This window comes from Lissotriton helveticus, chromosome 9 (genome assembly GCF_964261635.1).
Source record: "Lissotriton helveticus chromosome 9, aLisHel1.1, whole genome shotgun sequence".
NCBI lineage: Eukaryota > Metazoa > Chordata > Amphibia > Caudata > Salamandridae > Lissotriton > Lissotriton helveticus.
The window spans coordinates 707,559,765-707,579,464 of record NC_136070.1 but is presented as its reverse complement, the minus strand read 5'-3'; the positions used below and the strand labels follow the sequence as shown (position 1 = coordinate 707,579,464).

The 19,700-nt window shown below is 42.0% G+C and overlaps 1 protein-coding gene across 3 annotated transcripts in view; it reads left to right on the top strand.

Moving 5' to 3' along the window:
- LOC144782941 (uncharacterized) overlaps positions 1–19,700 on the top strand; it is a 682,231-nt gene that overhangs the window by 635,965 nt on the left and 26,566 nt on the right. The window contains exon 6 of one of the 3 annotated variants that reach the window (XM_078662172.1): positions 5,335–5,362. The exons of the other annotated variants lie outside the window; for them this stretch is intronic. The gene's annotated coding sequence lies outside the window, so the exon portion shown is untranslated. Of the gene's footprint in view, positions 1–5,334; positions 5,363–19,700 lie in introns of those variants that run through there. 3 annotated transcript variants of the gene reach the window in all.

Genomic DNA, 19,700 nt, shown 5'->3' with positions numbered 1-19,700 from the left:
CAGTCCCAATTTTGGGGGAATTAAGTCCCCAACCTTTTCTCCCTCTCCCTCCTCTGCTTCAGCATTGACTACCCAGGTGGTGCACGCAATGTCTCCTACCATCCCTTTAGCTCCACCAGAGAGATTTCAGGGGGATCCACATAAGGCCCAAATCTTTTTGACCCAATGTTCTCTACATTTTCTTTGTAAGCCCATTCTGTTTAAAGAAGACCAGTCCAAGGTGGCGTTCGTGTTGTCCTATCTTAGTGGAGATGCGGCTGCGTGGTCCATGCCCTTGGTTTCCTCTAATGATCCGGTATTATATAAGTTTGAAGATTTCAAATCAGAATTCCTGCGCATCTTTGACCGTCGCACCATTTCTCAAACTACAGACAACGAGCTATTGGATCTAAAGCAAGGCAACAGAGATTTGGTAGCTTATTTGGCGCAGTTCAATAAGTTAATTGTTGAAACTAACTGGCCAACAGCTAAGAGGGCTGCGATTTTTTACAGAGGATTAAAAGATGAACTAAAGGATGGCCTGGCTCAAATTCCAAAGAGACCAACAGAAGTATCTGAGTTAATTGATCTTGTCCTGCAAATTGATCAACGACAATCAGAGCGTCGAAGTGAGAAGAGAAGAGATTTCAGGCCTGTTCCGCCTCGATTTGATCGGTCACGAACAGAACCTTCTAAGATTAGTGAAGAGCATTCTGTAGAAGAGCCCATGCAGATTGGAACAGTGAGGGGGCCTCTCTCCATGGAGGAGAGAGAAAAAAGACGTAAAGGCAAATTATGTATGTATTGTGGTCAGTCGGGCCATTTTGTTAAGGACTGTCCCAAGAAGCCAAAGTCAAATTCGTGGGTAAAAGACAAGCTCCACCAGTAGACGGAGTTGCTCTGGTGGGAGCAGCACAAGAGCCAACTCCCCAGTCCCTTCAATTGGCAAATACTTTACAACCGGCAGCTCCACATTTAATTTTATCCTGCATCATTCAGTTTGGAGAATCTCAGGAGGAAATGGTTTCCATAATGTTGGATTCAGGAGCAACTGGGAACTTTTGTGATCTTCAGTTCGCAAAATTATTGGGTATTCGCTTTGAGAAGAAATTGAAACCGGAACCAGTGCGCGCTGTGGACGGCACAGAATTATCATCAGGTCCTATAGCTTTTGATACGGAGAAGATAACAGTGGTGGGTCCGGGAGAGCATCAAAGCCATTTAAGTTTCAATCTCATTGATGCCCCTCAATTTCAGATGATCCTTGGTTTGCCTTGGCTCACTGAGCATAACCCTCGGATTGATTGGGCTAAGCGTACAGTGGAGATGAATTCCAAATTTTGTGTTGAAAATTGTTTTCATAAACAGTCAGTTCCTTCTCAAACTACCTTATCTGTAAGTTTGGCAAATCAGACACAAATGATTTGTACCGTGGAAATTCCTGAGGTTCCGGAAGAATATCTTGATTTGAAGGAAGTATTCAATGAAAAGGAGGCATCCAAACTACGCCCTCACAGAGAGTACGATTGCAGAATTGAGTTAGAGCCAGGGGCCTCCTTGCCTTGTAGTCGGATTTACGCTCTGTCAGAGCCTGAGAATCAGCATTTGAAAGAGTATATCGAGCAAAGTTTGGCTAGTGGATTCATCCGCCCTTCGCAGTCTCCAGTCTCTTCCCCGCTCTTCTTTATTCCGAAGAAGGATGGATCTTTGCGAACTTGTATAGACTATCGGGCTCTGAATCTGGTCACAAAAAAGAATCGATACCCCTTACCTCTCATTTCTGAGCTTCTCGACCAAGTGAAGAAGGCCAGTATATATACCAAGTTGGATTTGAGGGGGGCTTACCATTTGGTGCGAATGGCAGATGGTGAGGAATGGAAAACTGCATTTCGCACTCGATTGGGATTGTTTGAGTATCAAGTGATGCCGTTCGGCCTCTGTAATGCTCCAGCTGCGTTTCAGCATTTTGTAAATGATGTTCTTCGAGAATGTCTAGATCGCTTTGCAGTGGTTTATATAGATGATATACTCATCTTTTCCAACAATCTAGAGGAACATATCCATCATGTGAGAGGGATTCTGGAGCGGTTATTGCAGAATCAGCTTTTTGTCAAACTGGAGAAATGTGTCTTTCATACTTCCAGAGTAGAATTTTTGGGGTTTATTCTCTCCCCAGAAGGAGTTTTTATGGATGACACCAAGCTGCAAGCGATCAAATCTTGGCCAGCTCCGAGATCTGTCAAGGAAATTCAGAGTTTCCTGGGATTCGCCAATTTCTATCGCAGGTTCATCCAGAGTTTCTCAGAGAAGGTGGGTCCAATCACTCGATTGTTGAAGAAAAATGAACCATTCATTTGGGGAAAAGAGTCTGAAGAAGCCTTTCAGCATTTGAAGGCGGCTTTTGTATCTGCACCGGTTTTGCAGCATCCTGATCTTACCGAACCATTTTTTGTGGAAGCTGATGCCTCCAATTTGGCAATTGGAGGGATTTTGTCCCAGCGACACAAGCAAACAGGTCAGTTGCATCCGGTGGCATACCATTCTCGAAAATTGTCAGCAGCAGAAATCAACTATTGTATTGCGGACAAGGAATTGTTGGCTGTTAAGGATGCCTTTAAGGTGTGGAGACATTATTTGCTGGGTGCAAAACATATAATCACAGTGTTTACGGATCATCGTAATTTACAGTTTTTAAAGTCAGCAAGAACCTTGACTCCACGGCAACTGCGATGGTCTCTTTTCTTTGCTGATTATGATTTTGTGCTGACTTACAAACCTGGAGCTGCAAATGGAAAGGCGGATGCCTTATCCCGTTTAAGTCTTGGAGATACTTCGGAAAAGTTGGAAGAGGGTTTTATCATTCCACAAGAGAAGATTGTCGCTACTATAGTGGAGAACGAATTGGAATCCAGAGTCAGAAAAGAATTTCAGGCAATTCGTTTCACCAATTGGAAAATGGAAGGTCCAGATCGAGAAGTGAGGAATGGGAAGCCTTATGTACAAGGGAAATTGTTTGTTCCTAATGAAGAGTTGCAGACTGAAGTCATCCAGCAGTGTCACGATCATCGGTTGGCAGGTCATAAAGGAGCGGTCAAAACTCTTGAACTGGTGAAGAGGAACTTCTTTTGGCCAGGGATGGACGCGCAGATTAGGCAGCACGTCGCCACTTGTGAACTGTGTATTAAGGGCAAGAGTTCTCGGCAATCCCCACAAGGTCTGCTTATGCCTTTACCGGTGGTCCCATCTCCTTGGCATTCTATCTCCATGGATTTTATTGTAGAGTTACCCACTAGTCAAGGATTTTCTGTCATCTGGGTGGTTGTGGATCAGTTTTCTAAGATGAGTCACTTCATTCCTCTAAAGGGTTTGCCCACTGCTCCCCAATTGGCCTCTTTGTTTGTTCAGCATATAGTCCGATTGCATGGGATTCCAAGGGTGGTCATTTCTGATCGAGGATCCCAATTTGTTTCCCGGTTTTGGAGATCCTTTTTAAAGGGACTGGGAGTGGATTCACGTCTGTCTACCAGTTTTCACCCAGAGACCGATGGACAGACGGAGAGGGTAAATCAAGATCTCGAGCAATACCTTCGTCTGTATTTGATGGACCAAGAGGGCGAATGGCCTTCACTATTGAGTACTGCGGAGTTTGCTTACAACAACTCAGTCCATTCTGCCACTGGTTACTCCCCATTTTTTCTCAATTCAGGCAGGCATCCAAATATGCTAGTGGGTAGTGAAGAGGTTGAGGTTCCAGCAGCTGAGGAAGTCTTACAGAACTTGCATAACGCTTTTCAGTCCGCTTCACTGAATCTGTCTAGGGCAAAATCTGATTATAAGAAGCAAGCAGATAAAAAGCGTAGAGAGAGTCCAATTTTTGAAACTGGGGATCAGGTTTGGATCTCCACCCGTCACATGCGATTGGTGGGGAATAGGAAATTCCAGCCTCGATTTATTGGACCATATTCAGTAATTAGAATGGTGAATCCAGTTTGTGTGAGGGTTGCCCTTCCAAAGTCCATGAAAATTCACCCTACCTTTCATGTCTCTCTGATTAAACGGAATCCACCAAATCTCAGGCGTGAACTTCCACCAACCCCCATCCAAGTTCAATCAGCAGAAGAATTCGAGGTAAAAAGGATTTTGGACTCCAAATGGAGAAAAGACAGTCTGTACTACTTAGTAGATTGGAAAGGTTTTGGTCCTGAGGATCGATCGTGGGAGCCTAGTCAGAATGTTCATGCCCCGCGATTGGTATCAGAATTTCACAGGACTTATCCTCAGAAACCTAGAGAGGGGGCTTTGGTGGGGTGTACTGTCAGAACCCAGTTTCAGATTGGTAAACAGATTCCCAAACCTTCTTTTAGGCTAAATTCAGTGCAAGCTTCCCCATTCCCTGTTTGGAGTTGGAGACAGCGATGGTCAGCAGTGATTGCAAAAAGATGTTAAGTTAAGATTTTTCTTAGCATAAAACAGTTAGAAAACAGTCGTCTTAATTACTTCCTGGTTGGGCCTTTGTAATTCAAAGTTAGCGTTCTAGTCCTTTTAACACTGTCGGCCATTTCGTGCGCTCGCGTATTATACGCGGCGCACTTCAACTGAAGTATTCCGACGGTTCAGACGTGTTCCAGTTTGTCGTCTGAATTCCGTATTTCCTGAGCACTAAGTACCTGTTTGGTTCTGGCTGCCTTTCAAAGCTAGAAGGCAGCATACTCTGTGGGCTTCGTTTGAGGAAGTTCTGACTCTTCGGTTGCGTGCGTCTCGCAGCGCAACCCTCTGGAGCTTCATTACCTCAGGAAACCCTTCCGTCCCGTTTGAAGTCACGGTAGGCTGAGCTGAGCTATTCAGCGCTTTCAGTTCCAGATCAGCGGTAAGAGTTTCTGTACTGAGGTTGACAGTTCCTGTTAAAAAGTCTTGGTACCTGAAGTAAATTCAGCTGAACTTCGTCTGAGCATGGAGTGTTTACATTTTCTGAATGACACTCCGATGAACTATTTCTAATTTCTTTGGAACATTTGCGAGTGCTGTAACTCGTTTTGAATTCTATCTGCCAATTGAATAGAAGAATATATATCTACCAGCATCATCAAGTAAATTAGGGTATTATTGTATGCATATGATATTACGTTAGTTTACCATCTTAAGGTCGTCTGAGGACAGCTTTATTTATCAGAACACACAGAGACTATTCTAGCTATTCCGCAGCAGAATCTTTTATGCTCATTTAAGAGAGAGGCTAATGTCCACACATGATAAGGTAAAGAAAAAGAGAGAGAGCAGAGATATTAACTGATTAGAGAGAGAGTTAGTGTCAGATTCAGTGAATGGGACTGTATTAATGTGTGCTTACTATTTCAGGTGAATCCCAGCCTGTATTGCTGAGAAGACGAAGACACCTGTGTGGTAGTCTCTCTTGTCTTTCCACTTCCCCTTTCCCCGTCACTTCTGTTCTTGGAGAAATCCGGGTGCAGGGGAGTCTGGAGTTGGGAATTATTCAGCTGGGCGAATTCCTTCAAGCCATCTGCTCCCACGGAAACCTTGGAGTCCAGGTACCTTCTGACAGAGTACCTCTAAATAAAGGTATGTTTGGGAAGCTGTAGTTAGATTAACAGCAGATGTATGCAGAGACTAATAGGCAGTAACATGTTCCTGGGGTTCATATATGTGTTCTTTCAATTTCACTATCACAAGGTAATATCACGCCTATACAATAAGTTCCAGGTAAGTAAGAGAGCATCACAGTATGTTCTCAATCACAGTCAAATACGTAGGTGTGCAATGTCTTACAGATAAAAGTAAATTCTCGCTGCTGCCCTCCAAAAGAACGGTACCACCATGGTTAAGTTCAGTTCCAAGACAAAAACAATTTCAGGAAGGAACACCTACAACCGCACATATTGCACTTCCCTGATTCAACATGCAGGCTGCACAATGTTGTTTCTCATACGTGCAAGATGCTGAGTGCGACGTAAAAGGCTATTCAATACATACAGTGTCAGTTTGCATAGGAAGAGTGGGTTGATGTGTCACCGTGCAAACCAGTCTTTTCATAACTTTATCAAGGGCATTCCATTGGCTGGGACAGGGAGTGATGTAGTCCATATATGGACTTTGGTGTTCCCTGATTGGGCCTGTCTCTAATTCTATACAGCCCAAATCCAGAATCAGGACTTTAGCATTCTCAGTAAGAATGACAGACATGGGTCAAGATTTAAATAGTTTTATCTCAGGTATTGTTAAGCAGAATACATTAAGTATATCACAAGCCTGATTAGCAATACACAGTACAAATTATAAATATAGAGAACTCAGTAAAGTTCAATGCAAAATCCAGCATAGATTTGTTTTATAAAGTGGGGAACAAGGTATCCTAGTTACAGAGGAAAAGTACATCCTTTTATAAGAGTTTAGACAAAGGATTTTATACATTACTAAGCATGCACATGGTTCTCACGATGTGCACTAATAAGAAACAAGCAAGTAGAAACATTTTACTACAGAATACATTTGAGGATTCTCTCATGGAACTACTTCATTTAATGCGGCCGCCCTTGGAGTTTTTTCAAGCACGTTAGTCGGCATATTGTATAAATGATAGCTTGGGACAGTTGGGATGTCCTTGGTGGGGTACACGGTGGTGAGAAGCTCCTGGGAACACTCACCATCTTTTAGTGAGAAGATTGCAAGTCGTTAGTTAGCTGAAAAATAACAACAATGATCATGTGGTGTAGTACAGTATGTCACTTCAAATTGAAAGACAGTGCATCTTTGTTAGGTTAGCAAAAGTTGCGTTTTAAGCAGTTTAGAAGCAAAAGACGAAACATTGTTTACAACCTCCTCTGGATGATTTCTAAGTCATCACATCTACATCTATTTTACAACACAGATTTCATCTCCCTCGATTCTCCCAAATCTTTCATGGTGTCATAGAGTTCACTTTAATTTCTTCAAACTTTACATCAATTCTCTTTCTTTCTCTCGTTTCTGGCATCTTCTTATACCCAAACCTATTGGTTGATGAAATTTGTAACAAGATCACTATGTTTAAAAAACTTCTAAAGACATGGTTCTACTAGTTATATTTGCCCAGTAGGATCTCCGCTTCGAAGCGCCGAGAGATCCCTTTGAGGATGATTCGCTGCGCTATACAAGTCCACAAGTAAAGTAAAGTAAAGTTGTTTGCAAAATCTTAGATAGTGTTGCACACAGGCAATGCCAATTAGTGTAATCAAGAGAGGGGTTAAGAGCAATATAAGTATTCCTCCACCTATACTACCAAGCTACTCTTCTATCTTAGCAAACCCTTTCCCAAAAGACTTGAATACAGAGCCTATTCCTTCCCAGGCACCTGTCTCTTCCAATTTGGTTAGCTCATGCGTAATGTTAGTAACGTAATATAACTATCAAGCTGATTATCCATTTTCAGAATATATGCGTGACATCAAAGGTTTTATTTGGTTTGATTTAGACCTCTACTGAGTCAACAAATACAAAATACACGAGTTAAAACAGTTGATAATATACTTTAATAAACTCTTTAAAAACTTAAATAAATTATGACAGAAAAATTCATTGGGAGGCGACTTGCATAACATAATTAAACCTTGAGCAGAAGAGACCTTGTATCTAAAATAGATGGTCTTTATAAACCTACGCCGGGCCTCGACTAGGATCAGATTTGGGCAGACTGATAGAACATGGGGAAGATCTTGTACTCCTCACTTACACAAATCACAAGTAGCTACCCTGTTTTCACGGTTATTCCATCTGGAACTTTAGATTTTTACCGGAAGAATCACCCAACCGCAATAAAATAATAAAGTTCTGTACTCTGTGTTCTAGCTGAAAGTGTAGATATTGCTCAGGAGATTCATATATATTCTATACTTTTTACAAATTTTTCATAGTGCAATAATTACAAACTGTGGGGCATATTATCAAGGGGGTTTATCTCTGCTTTTTTGGCTTTAAAAGCCAAGAAAGCGGAGATAAAATTATCTCCCTATTACCAAGCTGTTGCTAACACCAGTTAGAGACAGCTAATAGGAGATAGCGACCATCTTGGGCCCCGCTTTGCATGTCAGTGATATTTATCACTAATGACATGCAAAGCGGGCGTGCCAAGATGTTAGCGACTGGAAACAGTCGCTAACATCGCTATCTCCTATTACCAACTTTTGGAGATATTCGCGCTAAGCGCGAATATCTCCAAAAGCTAACACCTGCCCTGAGCAGTTCTTAGCCATGTTATCCAATGGGAGGTGGATAACATGGCTAAGAGCATTTGCTCGATAATGCATGAATATCGCTGACTTTTCAGCGATATTCATGCATTGCGGCCGTTTTTTATCGCATTTGCGATAAACCTTGCTAATAGCAAGGTTTATCTGCGATAAAAATCGCCGATTTGCGGCGATAATTTTTGTCTCTAAACAAGTTAGAGACAAAAATTATCTCTATTGGTTGGTAATATGCCCCTGTGTTCTGCATCCAAATCGAAGCTTATCCTAGGAGTCAAGTTCTTTAGAAAGAGTTTCAAATGTGCTGGCATCCAGGATTGTAAAAGTGCTATAGTGCAATGAGATGCATTAAGAGCTGTACTAAGGTTCCTATTAAAAGTAAACTGCGATGATTCATCTCTAAAAGTCTCCAATTTTAATATGTGCCTTAAAGATCCTGGGTTAGCCTGTAAAAGATTATAAGCCCATCTTATTATATTAGCAATAGCGCTAGCGTATGCACTAACTAAAGAGAGCTCTAGGAGTGTAACGCTTGGGCCGGGACGGATTGGTTAACTTTAACAGCTTGCGTAAAATATTTCTTTCTCTCACTTTTACTGGTTACAAAGTTTTAATTAGTATCAATGCCATTCCCTGGCATGAATGACCTTGCAAACTCCTCGTTCCTTCACAAGCAGCTAATGCAAGATGGTTCTGCATGATCATAGCTCTTTCAGCAAGCAATTCTTTATTTATAACTGTTAAGGCTCCTGCAGTATTAGTTGCAAGCCAATCTACTAAAGGTGATAGCTTTCTAATTTTAACATTGTTCAGCTCAACTCCTATAGAAAGTATAAGGGCTCCAAAGATATCACTAAGAATCTGTTTAATACTCCACTTACTGCATGTAATGTAGCTATCAAGAGGAAGATCTAGATTATTCGTGTGATAGTGTCTGTGGAAGACTAAACTGCACAAGAACTGCCAACCCAGTTACATGGTAACTGGAAACAAGCAGACTTAGCACATATATAATAGATGTCTTTAATATTCACCTCTAATTCAGCAAACGTCCTGCCCTTGGCCAAGTAACTATGCTCGCAAACGTCTTGCTTCTCTCCAGATTACTTATTATATATAAGTATGCTTTCTTGGCAACATCAATGATCAAATTAGGTGGTGGTTCCTTTAAAATCTCATTTCGTTTCTCCATAATGTGCTCTCAGCTAACTTTCCTTTCTCCTTTCTCATTGTCTGATCTAATCCTCCCATTCAACTCTTCTACAAAAAAATCTTTCTTCTTTGTTGATTCACACAGATCCCTTGATCTAAAGGGTTAGAATAACTAGGAACGTGTTTAGTAGCCTACAAATACATATTTGCATCAGTCACAGTTGGTACATTTTCGAAAGACTTGTTATCATCAGAATAAAAATAGCTTAATAGAGATCTGCTGGTAATATCCGTTCAGAAAGACAGACCAAAACAATACATAAGACAGAGGAAAATGAAAGTATGCCGCCCCTTCAGCCACAGAAGGTGGAAGATAGGAGCCAAATTAACAATCTTCTACCTGCATAACTTTAACAAATGTGGCTAATAATAGGAAACACACATTATAACTATAAACACTTGCATTCTGTAAGAGGGGTAAAACTTTGTTATAATGCACTGACTTAGTGACAACAAGTTTAATTGTGGTGTGTGCCAGAATATGAGGGATCTCACTGTCTAGCATATAAACGTCCAAACTATCCAGTCATAGAAACAGAAAAGGCACCTGTCAGAGCTATGAGTAAGAATTTGCAGCATTGCAGTATCAAGGTAGCTAAAATCAAATCAAGGAAGCATGTTTAAACCTTAGAATGAAGTGATTAGTCCCCTAATCTCTACCTTATTGTCATTACCATAACTCAAAAGCTACAGTAGTTTTTGTTCTGTATCAACAGGAGGGCTAAGACTCTAGCGTCCTCTGTCCTCTGACCGCAACCATAGCTCTCTAGCCATCTATTGAATATTTGTTTAGTGACATGCGTAAATGTCACTAAACAAACAGAGTGGTTGTAAAATATAGCAAGCTAAATGGACCAGTTCAGGTGGTTGTTGGCGCTCCTGCCCCCTGCACAGCTTTTATGCATGCATGTCAACATTTTGAAACAAGAAAGAGGTAGGTTTTGAAAAACAAACGGAGGGGGGGGGGGGTTAATTTCTCCAGTGATACAGATTGAGCAAATGCAATTTCAGTCAGGAAACAGCTAAAATAAAACCCTTTCTGGCTTACAAAATCAGAAGTCTCCTGCCCGAATCAGGTCATTTGGCAAGTGTGATTATCTTGTATTAATATTCACTGATGACAATGAATTCAGTTTAATACATATCGGATGAAAACACCACCAAACATTCGGTTCTTCAGACAGGCAAGCCTCCAACAGCCAACAACCCGCTTTGCGAACCACTGTTACACAAACATTGCTCAATGACACTGAAAGATTCTATGACCACTCATTAGCCTGCTAAACCACGCTGTAACAAGTTGATTGCATTTACATTTTAGAGTGGGATACATTGCATTTGGCTCCAATCTCGGTTTGGTCAATATGTAAATTTAACTGGTGACATGGTTTGTCAGTAGAAATCAATATAAAAAATGTGTTTGTCTTTTACGAAGTAACCCTAATTAATTTGTTTCATGACAGAATGTAATGATTTTGTTAATATTTTACTTCTGTCGAAAATAAGTATTCTGTGCTCTTTTTATGTAGCTTGGTAACATTCTGTGACCATTTAGTAGGTTGTCATCTATGAACTACATACATGCTAACAACCCAGATTCAGGTGGGATACCCACAATTATTTAAGCTCTAAATGGCTTTATTTCAGTTGAAGTTCCCCTCCATTTTAATAAAAACCAGAGGGGAAATCAATTCCCCTGTTTTTTTCAAAATCTCACTCTTACCAGGTTCACAATGTTGGCATGAATGGAACTACGACTATTTGCACTTTTGCATGAGGCAGGTAGAAAAAGTCAGTGAAAACCCTTTTGGCATTTGTATTGTCTGCAGTATCTCTGTTTGCACGATCCAGTAAGAGCCTGATTATTATCAGTATCTTCATTACTCCTAAGACATACTCATACTAGTTCCAGTTTTTACTAATGAGGTGATCCCACCACCATGAGACACAAAACCACAGGAAAGACTGAAAAAGAAAAGCTGCACACCAACTGGGTAATTGCAAACACAACAGTGATGGACAGAATGTGGATCAATGTCACACATTCACTTCAGTCCAAAGATCTGGGCCCAAATCCATCGTTTTTCCACTCCACACCACCCTGGGTTAGACAATGGCGATATGCAAATCAGCGCTGACCCTGTGCCCCATGGGAACAGTCCAGTCCGAACTACAAAAGCCATGTCCTTCCCAGAACGGAAACAAGCATCCGAGAACCAGCCCGGTTTCGAGGTAACACCTCTCATCAGCCCGGCTAGCTTGATTCCAGTGGTGTGGAGTGCCTGGGACTCACGTCTGAGCATCCCCAGTACACTTAGAGCGGTAATTGCAAACACAACAGTGATGGACAGAATGTGGATCAATGTCACACATTCACCCCAGTCCAAAGATCTGGGCCCAAATCCATCGTTTTTCCACTCCACACCACCCTGGGTTAGACAATGGCGATATGCAAATCAGCGCTGACCCTGTGCCCCATGGGAACAGTCCAGTCCGAACTACAAAAGCCATGTCCTTCCCAGAACGGAAACAAGCATCCGAGGACCGGCCCGGTTTCGAGGTAACACCTCTCATCAGCCCGGCTAGCTTGATTCCAGTGGTGTGGAGTGCCTGGGACTCACGTCTGAGCATCCCCAGTACACTTAGAGCGGTAATTGCAAACACAACAGTGATGAACAGAATGTGGATCAATGTCACACATTCACCCCAGTCCAAAGATCTGGGCCCAAATCCATCGACATGGCTATTGTAGTTCGGACTGGACTGTTACCATGGGGCACAGGGTCAGCGCTGATTTGCATATCGCCATTGTCTAACCCAGGGTGGTGTGGAGTGGAAAAACGATGGATTTGGGCCCAGATCTTTTGACTGGGGTGAATGTGTGACATTGATCCACATTCTGTCCATCATTGTTGTGTTTGCAGTTACCGCTCTAAGTGTACTGGGGATGCTCAGACGTGAGTCCCAGGCACTCCACACCACTGGAATCAAGCTAGCCGGGCTGAAGAGAGGTGTTACCTCGAAACCGGTCCGGCCTCGGATGCTTGTTTCCGTTCTGGGAAGGACATGGCTTTTGTAGTTCGGACTGGACTGTTCCCATGGGGCACAGGGTCAGCGCTGATTTGCATATCGCCATTGTCTAACCCAGGGTGGTGTGGAGTGGAAAAACGATAGATTTGGGCCCAGATCTTTGGACTGGGGTGAATGTGTGACATTGATCCACATTCTGTCCATCATTGTTGTGTTTGCAGTTACCGCTCTAAGTGTACTGGGGATGCTCAGACGTGAGTCCCAGGCACTCCACACCACTGGAATCAAGCTAGCCGGGCTGAAGAGAGGTGTTACCTCGAAACCGGTCCGGTCCTCGGATGCTTGTTTCCGTTCTGGGAAGGACATGGCTTTTGTAGTTCGGACTGGACTGTTCCCATGGGGCACAGGGTCAGCGCTGATTTGCATATCGCCATTGTCTAACCCAGGGTGGTGTGGAGTGGAAAAACGATGGATTTGGGCCCAGATCTTTGGACTGGGGTGAATGTGTGACATTGATCCACATTCTGTCCATCATTGTTGTGTTTGCAGTTAGCACACCAACTGGGTGTCACAAGAAGGCTTAGCTTCCCAGCATCCTCCTGATATACCAAGCCCTTACGAGGCCCTAATGTCAGGGATGGGCAAGCAGGGTGAAAGGACTGGGACAAGTATGAGTAGGGATACAATTAATGAAGATTAATGGTAAGGAATGAGGCCATTACCTCTACATCACTCGTCCTTATGCAAGTCATTTCTAATGAGAAATACCCAAGCACAAATGGACTTTGTCAGTAAGACATCTTGCTACATATCAATGCACAACCAATGATTTAATGAAACTTGCAAATCATGACATTACTAAGCCTAACACACCATCTCTAAACCAGAGAATCTGTAATTGTGTATAAAAGTTTGCGGAACCTCCTATGTAGCAGACATACAAATTTCAGAAAGATGCACACAATTAAATTCTGCTCCCAAGACTGCCTAATTCCTTATTGATCTTCTGTGAGATCCAGGAATGTCTGTCAACCGCAATAATAGGGGATGTGATTCCATAACTGATAGTTCCGAAGAAGCTTTTTTTTACCTGACCGGCTTTCCCAAATTTATCAAAAAGATTATCACATTTGCAAAATATATTTGTCCTATTCAGATAAATGGTTAGAGCCCTAACCTCATCCCAGAATTGTAAATCTCTTCTCTCAGGAGAAGCAAGAGCATCAGAACCCTAGGTAAAATAACTTCCTGAAATCTATGGAAGGAAGAAACCATCTTAGGTAAGAGAGTAGGATTACAACCAAGAAACACCTCCTCATCTATAAGAGACAGAAAAGATGGTCTGAGGAGAACCCAACGGCCCCACCCTTCTGGTCAAGGTGATTGGCACTAAAAACATAGTAGAACATTTTATATCCAATGAATTTACATGCTCAAATTGAGAATTCTGCAGCACCCTTAACACAACTGGAAGTCCCCAAGGAGGAACCACGGGTATGACAACATGTCTGGAGAGAAACTCTTGAAGGGTCTAGATACTATCAGCCCTATTTATATTTTGGCAAGCAGTGGTAAATCCAGGGTGACGGAGTACATTACTCCATTGCCCTGAAGTAAACCCTGCCTGCCAAATTTAGAAATGACTGCCAAGCCAGCAAATGTTTCTGAAGCATTTGCGGGAACCACCGTCACTGCGTTTCCTGTCAATATGTTTTTAAGATTGACGCAGGACTCCATCAAAATGACAGAGCCATCTGTAAAACTTATTTTTTTATTTAAAAAAGAACAGCTGAACTAAATTGATCCATATTAAATTCCACAAGAAGTTGAAAACCTGTATTTTTACATAGTTATGAGTGACTGGAGTATACATTATTGTTTCTGTCTACTTTGTCTTTCCTTCTGACTTTGGGAAATCTATTGCACCAACATACTCTGTGTGAGTGTGCGGCTATGGTTTACAAACAACTGTTTAATAATAATACAATAATAATATTCATCATCATCAGGTAACTTCAAATAATGATCTTGGAGAATAAAAAATACTGTGACTTTAAACTTAAATCACAAAATGGGCCATTAATATAAAAAGGTAGTTTATCCCATGAACGCTTAGAAAGGGTCTACATAGGTAAAGAAGTGTGATCACAAAGGTTCAGGTGTTTCATGATACTGGTTGCAATTTGCAATCAGTATTTTTGTGACCAGTAGTAGAGTTTGTGGTCCGGAGTGGGTCACATTCTGACCTACCTAATTAATATTCCTTAGAAAGGTCACAAATTGTGGCTCACTCTGATTGGATGCAATCACAGAGATAGTGACCAGCAAGGGTGAGCAGACTATCATATCTGTGATTGCATTCAAATAAAGAACTTTTTTGAAGCAGCCAATTTCCTTAGAGGAAACTTTGCTGCTTCAAAAACAAACAAAGTTTCTTGTTTTTAAAGATTCTGTTAGAGTTGCAGTGGTCCCCTGGACTACTACAGTATACTGCCCCAAAAACTTGTTCCCAAATTCAGAGAGGAGTAGGAGTCCAAATGGGACCCCTTCCCTTTTTCAAAGGAATTACCAACCCAACTTAGGCGTCAGTAACTTTTCAATCGTTTGCCACCAGAATTATAGTTACAAACCATTGATTAATAGGATATAGATACAGCATTTAGAAGCAATGCCCATAACACACCCCTGCCAAACACCAAATCATCCTCCAGTTGCAACCCCATTTTAGGAGCCAATAAAACTTCACCAACTTCTACAATGGGATTGGTACATGGAAACCTTTTTATGTTGTCGTAAACTCCAATTCTGAGTGTTTGCAACCGTAAAAAATCATCAGCACATCTGCAGTGGCATAGCAAGTTTGTGAAGAACCCAAATGCAAGAAAAGTAAATGGATCCGCTCTTCATAAGGATGCAAGCCCACTCTTAATACTGAGATTTTTTTTTTTCGATTGAGCCATATAGTGCATTTTACAGCACAGTTTAATTGAATGAATGAAGGAACATTTATAAAGCGCGTGGTTACCCGAGGGCATCCCAGCGCTGTGGCACTGTTTAAGCTGTGAGGAGATTAAGGAAAGAGAAAGGTTTTCAGTAGTTTTCTGAACTTGAGATAATCAGGTTCAGAGCGTATGTGGAGGGGAAGATTGTTCCAAAGCCTTGCTGCATTATATGTAAACAGCCGGCATCCCCTACGTGATCGTTTAATCTTGGGTACTAAGATTAAACCTTTATTATCAGATTTAAGGACTCTGTTGGACCGATAGGGTTGGATCCAGGGACGGATCAGAAGCAAGCTCTTTCCGGAGTATGCCTTATGTGTAATGCACAGAGCCTTGAATTGAATTCTTTCCTGAACAGGGAACCAATGCAAGGTGGCAAGAGCGGATTTCGCGGAGAAGCGGCTGGGAATATTCAGCAGCATGTGAGCTGCATAGTTCTGTACCGTTTGAAGTCTTTTGATGGTGGCCTAAGGGGCTCCCAGGTACACGGCATTAGCATAGACCAGTCGTGATAGAATAAGAGCTTGGACTAGCAGCAGTCTGGCGGTAAAAGGTAGCAGGGAGGGTATCCCTCTAATCAGTCTTAAAAGGCCATAGCAGCTGGCTGCCACTTTGTGTGAATGTTCCTTGAAATCAAGGTTACAGTCAAGCCAGACCCCTAGGCTTTTAATTTGTTCTTGTGGGACAGGGGGTAACCTAGGCAGCTAGGCGAGAGGAGGTCTATGTTTAAAGGGGCGGACTTCCCCAGGAGCAGGAGTTCGGTCTTTGATCCATTGAGTTTTAAAAATGAACTGTTCATCCAGGTAAACAATTTCTCAAGACAGGAGGCTAGATCAGAACCAGGATCCCTGTATGATTAACTAACAGTGATAGTTTGCTCCAGAGCATCTAACAGCATCATTTCTCTACTAAATTGCTTAAAAGCGATGGGCCTGTTTCCCAAAGGGCCTCCGCACTCGTAGCTGAGACCCCGCAATCATTGGGGGATCTCTGCAAATGGAACAGAATCTCCACACAGAATTCTCATTGCTGAGATTTTGCCCCAAGTTCAGCGACTTCCCCACGACTGTGGGACCTCCATCACGAATGCGGAGGCCCTTTGTGAATCAGGCTCTATAAGTTTTCCAGAGAGTCTAAATATAAATTTTGACATAAAGACTGATTTAGATCTCGGCAGACGGGTTACTGCGTCACAACGGAGACCGATATCCCATCTTCTGAAAAATAAATCCCTTTATGTCCTATGGGATTTATATTTCAGTGGACGGGATATCCATTGTGAAATCAGGCCCACAGATTTCCTATTGTTTTGAAAATTGCATGAAGTCTCTCCTCAAACCTCCTCCTTTAATTCTGTTAATTTTCTACGCAGATCATCGTTCATAGTGAATCGTCAAGGAAAAGCCACAATGCGCAATTGAGTGTCATACAGTTCTCACATTTGCCTGCTTTTGGCAGCAGAGCTATCCTTCCAATTAGTCAGAACTCCTGGGCTCCAATAACAGAGCCATCCTCTGTTGTTACAGAAACCTTACAGACATCCCTGTCAGGTCACTCTGATCTTAGAGGATAAGGCCTGAAGCAGCTATTGTATATGGTGTCAAAAAATGATATTCAAGTAGCCCATGAAATGCACTATTGAGAGTTATTAAGTAACCACTATAGCAGCTAAAAAAAACCCTAGGCACTAAGTAAATTATGCCATATCATCAGCAATAAACATTTCCAGCTCTGCAATAATTATCAATCAGATATAAGTGCAAGTTTTGTTAATATTTTGGAAACATAGTCATTTCACCACCAGCCAGCTTCTTCTGAAAATGCACATCCAAAGCCTGCAATTTCCTGACAATTCACTCCGGGTCTCCAAATACCAGCTTCCCCTTTGTATTAACAAAACATAGTCCCATGCCTCAAATTGCATTGTCATTTTCTGTAAAAGAATCATTATGCTCTAGTATGCCAGTCATTAATTTTTAAGTACAGTCATTTTGCAAGCAAAATACAGCTTGCCTTTTTCAACATGTGCTTTCATTTACTACGACCCGCATGGAAATTTACTATCCCAGATTCCGAATTATGGCGGTCTATTCTCATGTGTCATTATTAAAGTACCTTTCAAGATGCCAAACGCCAGGGGTGAGAAACTCATACCTTCAGACTTTTTCCAGTGCTTTCTTGGATATACAGTCCTACAATTATAATCAAGAAAAACAAAAAAACTAACACCAATATGCTAAGAACAAACCTGCAGTAGATGAACTACTCACGCAGGCACCAGCCAACTTCACTTCTAAATTTCACGGAAAATTAATGTTTCATAAATAGAGGTCCCCCTGACATTCGTAGAAGGCTGATTGTCCTATAAATATTATAGGGGGAACAAAATTTGATATAAGTGTGAATCATCCACGACACGTTTGTTCCAAACTGAGTGAGCAGGAGGTATCATAAGCATGCAAAACAGGTACAGCATAGGTGGAAGTTTTTGATTCATTCACGATTGATGCACAGTCAAACCAGGGACTTTACGGGCAGCCTCCCCTCAAACATAAACAGGTGTAGTACAGGCAGAGCTTAGGAAGAACACAGGCAACTACAGTGTAAGCTTTCTCGCATACGATTTAGCAGGTACACCACAAGTAGCGATACCAAAGGGGATGATGGACGGAGCGTTTGAGCAAATCAAACACTCACCCCCAGTCAACTGATCTGGGTTTAATCCATCACCATTCTTTAGCTCACTCAACCACCCCAGTTCTGACATGACCATATGCAAATCAGTCTGACCCTGTGCCTCATGGGAACAGTCCAGCCCGAACCGCCAAGCCATGTCTTCCCTGGACACCACCAGTAGCACCAACGTGAGTATCTCTTACTCATGAGAGGTATAGCATAGACAACAGAAATGAAGCCTCCCTCATAGGCATAACAGGAGCCATGCAACAAGCAAAATAACCTGCTGAGGTAGCTTATGCCTATACATGAAAACCAATGGGCCTCAGTCAACTCGTCATCGGGCAATCGATTCATGCGTAAACACAATCTACTTGTGCCTGTAGGAGCAAGCCTTCAAACTGAGAAAGAATTGATTTTGCCCTCTGCATCTGTACCTCGGGACCAGTCAACCGGTTGTACATCCTGGATCTGGGAACTGGGGGCTCATCTGGCTGCCTTTGCAATCACACCTCTCAAATAGAAGCAGGTGCTCGCAGACAGGCAGCAATCTTTTTAGCGCCCCCTCATGACCTCCTACTTTGCGGATTTCCTGACTGCCACCCTGCAACTGTGACCCTCATCGCTCCACTGCCCCTCTCTCACATCCATTTAATTTGTTTTATAGAGCTACTCATCAGCGAAGGATGTCAGAGCTCTTTACATCACACACACGTTATCAGAGACAATGAATCATACAAGTGTAAATCAGTCTATAGGAAATGTTATGTAAGAAAATGAGGATTACAATGTGTAGAGATCACATGTCATCCATAATATATTCAAAGAGTGTTTGGCTGGAGAAGCACAAACTCAGGATATAAAGTGTATCACAATGGTTGGAGTTGGCTTTACTAATAAGAATGTATTTCTTCCAAACAATCCCTTTTTAGCAACATTAGAATGATGAAAGGCAAGGAAAAAGCATAACATTCTAACCTACCACGCAATTTGCATGCAACTCTTTGACGCCAGTTTCTAGGTCTCTGTGCTATATTAGGAATGTAATTTATGAAGTGTAACTAATAAAATAATCTCTGTAACACAAGCAGGAACCCAGTGAGCTATCCACAGAAAACACAGTTCTGTGATATGCATGGTACAGTTCTCTGCAGCAGGCATGCTAACTCTCTATGCTACTTTATGATGAGCCATAACTGCCACCAGACAAAACTCTGATCTCTTACCAGCAGGAACATTAATCACCAGAGTTATCTTGGTATTTTTATTGTTGCTTAAAAACTGCTTGACACAGAAGGAACTCTGCAGCAGGTGCTTTTAAACCCATAAGTTATTTCTAAGCACAGCACCCCTGAGCTCAACGTCCAATGTGGTGGTGCCAGTCGCACTTCCCTAAAGTTGGCCCTACGTGCAAATGAGTTGAAGCTGAAAGAGAACCCTAGAAATATACCTATGTGAACAATGTAAAATAAGAAAAAATCATTTACTTTAGAAGGAACCCTTGTCCATCAATTCTATAATTTTTTTCCAATTGGCCAATGAATGAAGGTGTTTGCCAGTGACT